We start from the raw sequence: 7,768 nt of genomic DNA on the forward strand, positions 1-7,768 counted from the left end.
AATAGGATAGGATCACAGTAACTGGGACAGAAGGACAATTCCCTGGTTCCTCTGCTCATGGGAATCCCAGTCTCATCCTAATCCCTCTTTCTGGTCTGGAGTCTTTTGTGGGGTGTGTAGTCTTCCTCTCCCTGTCCTCTCTAGGGTTTTGTACCTTGCATGGCTGAGAATTCACCCTTTGTGACCTCACTCCTGGGGACTATGTAAGCTATACACTGATAAGCACCAAATGTTGAAACCAGAATACCTGGATCTGTTGTCAGATTCAAAGGGTAAAGGCCATGCCAGAAATAGGAAACCACGCTAATGAGGTCAGGAGCCTGGTGAAATGAAGAGCAAAAGTCAGAGATCTTATATTGCACAGGGCCTGGAGACAGGGCTACCACCCAGAATTCTTCAAGTTGTGCACGGCCAGCTCCTACCTGCTCCCTTCACATAAATCACTGTATGATGGACACTCCCTCCAACTGCATACTGCCCAACCTGCGCAGTTGTACGAGCTATGCTCTGAGGCTTGTTTCTGTTTGCTTGGTTTGTTTTTGTCTTGTGCACTGGTGCCACTATGGGACGTGGAGGACATTACTTCCAGGCCAAGATGGAACAGACACACTAGCTTCTTCCTCATCTCTCCATGGTCTGCCTCATGAGGGTACCACACACCTTCCCATGTCAATGGTCTTATCCCCTCTTAGAAGCACCGCTGTGCTTAACCCTTGATTTTATATAGAATCCAGTGATAACTACACTGTATTTATCTCAGACTTATTAAAACGGTGTATCTTCCCGGAAGAAGGCAGTCTGACCATTTCTCCCATTGTGGAGCACTCAGTGGTCCCCCACACCTGTTCCAGCTCAGAGCCCCCTTCACCCTGACCCTCGAGAATTACCTTTCCCTGGTGAGTGCCGTTCTCATCTGCTACACATCTAAAATACACATCTAAAATAAAATAAAAAAATAAAGACTAACATCAGCTCCCCAGGCCTTCAGAATTTCCCCCTCTGTATCAGCACTCAGCTTCTGGTTGTGTGTACTTCCCATGGGGATATTTGACTCCTCATGGAGCAGATTCCTCTAACCCTTTTTTTAGGTCCTAGAATAGTTGTTAGGCCTGCTCACAATTATGTCATCCTTTCAGGCGCATGGTAGGATTCCACTTACCCACTCTCTTTGAAGTTCCATGTAGCATAGGACTGGTTTGGTCAATGAAATGGGTGCAGATATGAGATTTCCAGGCAGAGAGTTTAGGAGCCAGGGCGTGATTCACTGTGATCCTTTCACCTGATGAGATGACCAAGAAAACACATGTCATGGTAAAGCCAGCTTTATCTGCATCCCTGAATGACTATAATGCATATAGCCTGCCTGAAACCCTTGCTGGAAATGTAACGTCAGCAAGAAATAAATGTGGGTTGTGATAAGAAACTGAAATGTTGAGGTTGTTTGTTGTTGCAGCTGATGCAAGGTCTTCAAATGTCTGGAGTTGCAATGAGTACACACCACTCTAGGCCTTCATGCTCTACCCTCTACTAAACCAAGAGGCTAATCCAGAAAAGAGCTGGGGTGAAGGCTACAGTAATTATCATTTCCTAAAATCAATGTTGAGATTCACCGTTATGACTTCCACCATCTTGAAAGAGATCAACGGGCATGTCTTGGATTCCATGATTTGCCACAGTGATGTGACTGCAGCGAGGGAGAAAAGAAGGTAAGTGGCACACTGGATTGCAGAGCTGGCTGTTTCTAGAACAGCTAATCCCTTACCAAAGGACTTTAGTGGTTTATCGGAGCCAGAACAGTAGGAATCTGGCTCACGCTCTGGAATCACAAGAGCAAACATCATTCCTGAGTGCAGACTCATTTCAACAGAGCCAAAGCTGGAGAGCATAACTGTGCTCAGGGACCCTTGTTTGTCACTGGTTCCCACTGCTCCCAGCCTTCACTTTCTCCTGGTCCCTGGTTGGAGCATATGACAAACTAGGTCCAGTTGTCGGATTTTTGAGATGTATGACTAATGGCATGTGTTTGGTTAAAATTGTTAAGTTGGCAAATTTGATTCCCATCCTTAGCCTCTGAATATAACCCTCCCTCCCCCATACTGAGACTCCTTCTGGCAAAGCTGGCTATCAAACAGCTTCTCTTGAACTGTTGTCAGCAGATAAGTACTTCAACAAACAGCATTTTGAATCTCTTCACTGTGTGCCTCATGTGAGAGGCACTGGGGACAGAGAGAGGGTAAGGAAATGTCAGTGACTTATGGCCTTGTGCTGGGTTGGCAAATTACAGCCCATGGGCCAAATCCAGCCTGTGGCAGGTTTTGTAAATAAAGTTTCCTGGGATGCAGCCATGCCCATTTGCTAGCACACTGTTTGGGGCTGCTTTGGAGCTGTATCTGCAGAGGTAAATAGTTGCAACAGAAACTGCACAGTCCACATGGTCTCAAGTATGTACTATCTGTCCCATGCCAGAAAGTTTGGCAACCCCTGTCTAGCAGATTATTAGCTGTTCTAGGGGAGTTAGCTTTTTTTTTTTTTTTTGGCAACTCTGAGACTCAAGGGAATGATGCTAATAGTGGAGGTTTAGGCAAATAAGAAGCTATTTTGAAGGAGGAATTCACTTCTATTTGCAGTCAAAGCATACCCCATAGACGGCTGTCTTCTCTGTCAATCCAGGATAGTGGACTGCCTTTTCCAAATCCCTGCACAGAACTGCAAGCACCAGGAAGAAGAGATAGTTCTCTCGGCTGGGTCTGGCCCCCATGGAGGAGATCTAGAGCATAACTTCCCTTTGGTTCCAGGAGCACCCAGCCCAACTCTGTGCACAGACACAAGCTAACTTTGACTTCTTTACTCCTCTTGGTTTTCTGATGACAAGAGAGTGAATTTTTTGCAAGCCCCAGAAAAGATCTTCAGTACTCCCTTTCTCTCCAGAGGCACCAGTAAAGGGGTTTCAATGGAGAACTTCGAGAGAGCCCATCAATTTCTAAGCTAAGGGAAAATGGGGAAAGCTGAGTCTGCCTCAGGTCAAGAAGCCGCTTTGCCAGACTATATCCATTCCCTATGTAAGAGGATGGCTGCCCACTGAAATGCCCAGCTCTCTCAATGGTGGAGGAGAATCCTGGCCATGGTTCCAGGGCCCAAGCAAGTTTCTCTGTGAGCAGGACCAGAGTCTTCTAAGAAATTGGGGACTTGCTCATACTCCGATAATGGAGCCTAGACTGAAACCTCTGCCCATGAATGTGGGTCACGCAGCTGAAAGCTATACCTCATGGGGAGCCAGCCAGCTGGGCCCTGGGACATGCCTCCTCCCAAGGCTGAAAATGGCACATTGGGCTGGAGTCAGGCTGAGGAGAAAACTTTCTCAGTCTGTGATGGCAACCTCAATGGAGAGGAAAGAAAATCTTGTGGGGCTTCAGAACCCTTCTTCCTCCTCTGGCGTTGTCGTGGAAACTCAGTCATCTCAGCAAACACGGGCAGAGTGTCTGGGGAGCAAGGCAGTGTCCCAGTAGAAAGCTACCAGAGATGCAAAGTTGTCTAGGATGTGGCCGCATTGCCTTCAGAATCATGAAGCAGAAAGAGCAGAATCTATAAAAGGAATTCAATCCTGGAGTTTGGAGAAAGATGTATCTAGGTTTAAATCTCAACTCCACCACTTACTAGCTATATGACTTTGGTTATATTCATTCATTCATCCAGCAAACATTAACTGGAAGCTGACTATAAACCAAGTGTCCTGCTAAATGCCAAGGACACAGAGTGGACCAACATAGAGGAGATGACTTTTCTTGCTTTCATAGAATTTACATATTCTAATGGAGGAAAACAGACAATAAGCATGTATACATATAAATAAAAAAAATACTACTAGAGATTGGTGGAGGCTATGAAAAACATAGAGTAATGCGTAAGAGTGACTAAGAGCAGTAGCTCTTTAAGAACAAGTAGTTAGGGAGCCTTCTTGGTGAAGGTAGTTTTTGAATGGAGACCTAGGGAAGGAGGTGGTCAGGTGACCATTTGGAGGAAGAGGATTCTAGGAAAAGGGAACTATTGGTGCAAAGGTCTGCTCACATGAGTCTCTGAGTTTCAATTTCTTTGTCTGTAAATGGGAAATAATTTGCTTAATGGGATTGCTGTAAAGGTTCAGTGATATACACTGCATCTAAAGTACTTAACTCAAAGCATAGTACTAGGGTTAAATGCTCTTTAACATTACTAAATACATAAAATCACAAGGTGCAGTTAATTCTGAGAGTGTGGGGTGAGTGCCGAGTCATGAAGGACTAACATTTGCCTCTTACCTTGCAGAATGGAAAAGACTTTGGTAAATAGGTCAGATCTTTCAGCTAGTAACTTCTATCTTCCCAGGAGCTTCCCTTTCAGATGCTGACCACACTTCATCATAATAACATGAATATGTTTCTTTACTCCAATCTGTAAATTACACAGAAGTAGGGATTTCTTGTTTTTTTTTTTTCCCCACCATTGTACTTCAGTGCTTAAATGAGATAATGCATGCCAAACATGTAGCATAGTCTTTCTTCCGTACGTGAGTGAATAAATGAATGATTCAATGAATGAATAGTGGGAAGGACGTTAAGGTAGTAAGTACAGCATGAAGTAGAGTCTGTTTGGGAACTGGTAATGGACCAGCAAAGAATGAATGTGGAATCCAGAGAGAGTGACCCTATTAGTCAGAGAGAACTCTTCCTGCCTGACTACCTTTGAACTAGGATATCAGATTTTTTCTTGCCTTCAGTCTCCAACCCAAACATCAGCTCTTCCTAAGCCTCAAGCCCACTACCCCACAACTAGAAACACACCTTTCACCTTTCTTGGGGCTCAGGCATTCAGATCAAACTGTGATGACACCATCAGCTGTCCTGTGGCTCCACCTTGCTGACTCACCTTGCAGATCTTGGGACTGGCCAGCCTGCATAATCATGGGAGCCTATTCCTTATAAAAAATCTATCCATATATCCTATTGGTTCTGTTTCCCTGGAGAACCCTGGCTAACACAAAAGCCCATCCTAAGGGATCTACTTTAACTTAATCATCCCTTTAAAGACCCTATCTTCAAATACAGCCACATCCTGAGGTATTAGGGATTAGGGCATCAACATCTTATGCGGGAGGAGGGACACAGTTCCACCAGTAACAGTGAACAAATAATCCATTCTTTGTTCAAGCCATTGTTAACTGCAACTGAGAATGTATTAACTGCTCACACCAGGTGTGGATTCCACATACCAAATTTGATGATCCATGAGGTGTCTTGCTATATTTCCATGGTAGCATATTAAAATGTTTTCCGTCTTTGATGAGTTATTTAATAGTTAACATGTGGGCTTGGGAGAAAGGAATTCTCAAAAGGGTGTCAGTTTGGCGACTGACTTTTGGGGCGATTGCCAACCATGCTTCAATTTGTCCATTGCCAGCTAACCCTAAAATAACACCATGCACCCCTGACGTGAAAAGTCATCCCAAATCTGGAGTCATCATCTGAGCTTTGGGGTGACGGAGGGGAAGTTCAGCAGCCATGGAGAGTTAGGTCTCTTAGCCAAACTTATTGACATATCCCTATGCATGCCTTCCAGCCAATGTCAGCTGCTAATCTGTATGAATTAATGCAGTAATAATTGGGCCGTATTCAGCAAGCACTAATTTCTTTCACTACATCAAATCAAGCCTCACGATTGTTTCGAAATAAACACGCCATCCCTAGAATGCTGAATCCCTGCACCGGCAGCTGGGTTCTGCATGGGTCTGGAAAGGTCCAGGGAGGAGGCTGGGTTGCCAAATGGTGGGACTCAGATTCCTGAGTGCGTGAGATCTGATTGAGCCCAACCACATTTTATTTATTTATTTTTTAAAGATTTTATTTATGTGACAGACAGAGATCACAAGTAGGCAGAGAGGCAGGCAGAGAGAGAGGAGGAAGCAGGCTCCCTGTTGAGCAGAGAGCCTGATGCGGGGCTCGATTCCAGGACCCTGGGATTATGACCTGAGACGAAGGCAGAGGCTTTAACCTACTGAGCCACCCAGGCGCCCCCCCAACCACATTTTAAAGGATGAGAGGAAGTCAAGCTTTGATTCTGGCCAGTATCCAAGGAGCGCTCTCCCAGGAGCAATCTTCGGGGTTTTTACTTTCTTTAGAAGCCTCCAGCTCAACAGAATACAGAGTCTGCCTTGCTGCTGCTCCACGTGCCTTGGTAAGGGGGCCCTTGCGGTGTCACTGCAGTGAAAGACCCCGAGAGAGACTCTTTCAAAGACTCTCGGGTCCGGACTGCAGGTAAACACCTCAGAGGAAGTGTCTAACAGACTCTTACAAGTGAGAAAACAGGAAAACCGAAGAGAGAGAGAGAGACTTGGGCTCAGTGAGCAGGAGATGCTTTTCTTTGCTCTGCCTGCAGGAGGGGAAGAAGGAAAAAGAAGAACAAGGTCTAAAAAGATGATAAGGAAGCAGGGCAAGGACTGGTGAGTTATGCTGGCCAGAAGATGCGCTGCTTCTCCACAAGATATTTAGCGATCGATTGGTGGGAACTTCGGATGTCTGCTCCATCACTGGGCAGGGTGTTAAGTAAAATCATGAAGGTCAACATTGCAGGCTCTCTTCTCTTCTCTTTCCCACACACTCTCATATTAATGAGCACCTCCTCTGTGCCAGGCCCCGTGCTGGGCCCTGGGGACAAAGCAGACAGAGCTCCTCTCTTCCCTCCCTCTGTTCCTATCCCTTCTCCCCTCCCTCTCCCTCTCTTCATCTTTCTCCCACTCTCCCTTTCCTCCTCCCTCCTCCCTGACCCCCTGCTTCCTCCCTCTTTCTCCCCCACTCCCCACTCCTCTTCTCCCCCCTTCCATGTTTGCTGCCTGGCACCCCCACTCCTGATGAGCTGCTTATCTATCCACAAGCTTAGAATGTCAGAGCCTAGAAAGCTTCTTTAGATTTCTCTTCTCTTCCCTTCTGTCCTTATCCTGTCAGTCAGGATGAAAGAAATTATGTTGTGTAAGTCTGTACATTTCTCTGTGATCCAGCTTCCAGGCCTTAGAGCTGCCTGTGAGCTGCCACATCACCTGGGTCTGGATTCAGACACAAGCTGTAGGGGTTCTGGGAAATAGGTGCCATTGTGCCCCCAAAGCTCCAAACTTCTAGGTCATGACTGAAAAGCAGAAAGGAAGCTGTAAATCAAAGCTCCAAGGACATCGCTTATGGCAATGGTGGTAATGAACCAGAACCCAAAACATGACAAGACTCTGCAGTCATCTTCCAGTTTCTGGAGCAACACTGCTGCCTATGGTGTGCAGGTCACACACTGTACAATGTGCCTGGCTGAGAGGGCAGCTTACCAAGGGGCCAAGCTGTATGCTTTTGTACAGAGCTGTGTCTGTCCCATCCAAAGGGGTCCCTTGTTATGTACTTGGATGTTGGCTGTTGGGGCCACTCTTGCTTACAGGGTCTATCTCTTTGAGATCCTCACAGGGACATAGGTGTATGCCAGTGCTGGTCAGGCGTATCGATGACGAGATAACAAATAGACTAACTTTTTAAAGTAGGTATTTTTTTTAAAAATATTGTTCTTTGAAGTGTGTTTTAGAATTATTGTAAATGTAATGCCATCTCTTATGCCTTTTGCATGTGAAAAGTATATAATAATAACTATATATATTATGTAACATGAATAATTAATTAAAAGTATAGTAACTCCCATTTATGTGAACTTTCTCGGTTCCTGGTACTATACTGGGTGCCTATATATTTTGTTCCACAATTCTTCC

The 7,768-nt window shown here is 45.4% G+C and overlaps 1 long non-coding RNA gene across 1 annotated transcript; it reads left to right on the forward strand.

Moving 5' to 3' along the window:
• Positions 1–246: 246 nt before the first annotated feature.
• Positions 247–7,507, forward strand: LOC116872520. The gene is made up of 3 exons (XR_004383669.1): positions 247–311; positions 1,454–1,706; positions 7,473–7,507. It is a non-coding gene; the product is annotated as an uncharacterized LOC116872520 (long non-coding RNA).
• Positions 7,508–7,768: the final 261 nt, after the last annotated feature.

Source organism: Lontra canadensis, unplaced genomic scaffold (genome assembly GCF_010015895.1).
Source record: "Lontra canadensis isolate GAN:19392208 unplaced genomic scaffold, GSC_riverotter_1.0 scaffold1, whole genome shotgun sequence".
In the NCBI taxonomy this organism is placed as follows: Eukaryota; Metazoa; Chordata; class Mammalia; order Carnivora; family Mustelidae; genus Lontra; species Lontra canadensis.